The sequence below is a fragment of the Ischnura elegans genome, chromosome 12 (assembly GCF_921293095.1).
Source record: "Ischnura elegans chromosome 12, ioIscEleg1.1, whole genome shotgun sequence".
Classification (NCBI taxonomy): domain Eukaryota; kingdom Metazoa; phylum Arthropoda; class Insecta; order Odonata; family Coenagrionidae; genus Ischnura; species Ischnura elegans.
The window spans coordinates 24,443,594-24,444,636 of NC_060257.1; the positions used below are offsets into that span (position 1 = coordinate 24,443,594).

The 1,043-nt window shown below is 40.2% G+C and overlaps 1 non-coding gene across 1 annotated transcript; it reads right to left on the reverse strand.

Moving 5' to 3' along the window:
• Positions 1-586: 586 nt before the first annotated feature.
• On the reverse strand, positions 587-660 carry Trnan-guu. Its single transcript has one exon. It is a non-coding gene; the product is annotated as a tRNA-Asn (tRNA).
• Between the last annotated feature and the right edge of the window lie 383 nt (positions 661-1,043).

The window sequence follows — 1,043 nt, forward strand, 5'->3', positions numbered from 1 at the left end:
AGAAATTTTGTTCGGGGGGGGGGGGGGGGGGTCCAAAACCAGGGGGAAAATTTTTGAAAGACAGGGTACTGAGTAATGGGTTTTACACTAATTTTAAAACTTTTCAATACAATGTAATATTTTAATAACAATTTATAAAATATTTTGTAAATTCATGAATTTTTAATATTTTGTTCTCTTTCATGAAGGAAATTAATTGTGTTTTTATATTTCGGGGGGGGGGGGGGGGTTCCGGATCCCCCATCCTGGCTACGCCACTGCTGCTACGAGAGACAATCAGCACTGGCTGAAATATTGATGCATGATTTTCCAAAAATATATTTTATCTTGCGGAAAAGTGCTCATTATTATTTCGGGATGGCGAAATTCCACTTCGTATCGCTAGAATCCTGGGAATTTTAAACGAGTCTCTGGTGGCACCATTCGTTCTCACCCGCGAGAAAATGTTTAAAAGTCCATGATTCGAGATTTAATTATGAGTTAGGTTGACGTAGACGAACGCAGATAATAAAGAAGCCAAATAATGTATATCAGCATACTATCCTGCAGGACGCAACAAAAAGTGTTTGGCGGGGGAAAAAGTTTCCGCCCCCGGGTGGGCTCGAACCACCAACCTTTCGGTTAACAGCCGAACGCGCTAGCCGATTGCGCCACGGAGGCCTTTAATGAAAACGGGGGACAATATAGAGTTAGACATATTTTCAGGTAATACAATTTTAGTGTGCTGATATGAAAACGATGTAGAATACGTGAAACCGGTCGTAAAACATTAAAAATAGTGTGAAAAGTACAAAGTGATCTTATTTTAACATGTATAACTTCCACAAAGTTCATTCAGCAACCATCAAATTCATTAGAAACGCCAGTATAGAGAAAAGGGTGAAATTGTTTATGAAACTCTCCATGAAGTTCCGATCTGCAAGCCTCAACATTTTCATCAATTCCACGTGCTTAACAAGAGGGGTGACTCCAAAATACGTCAGCATCACTACGAGATCTACCGCAGCTTCTACCTCCTTTCTACATTACTTAGTTCCCCCTCC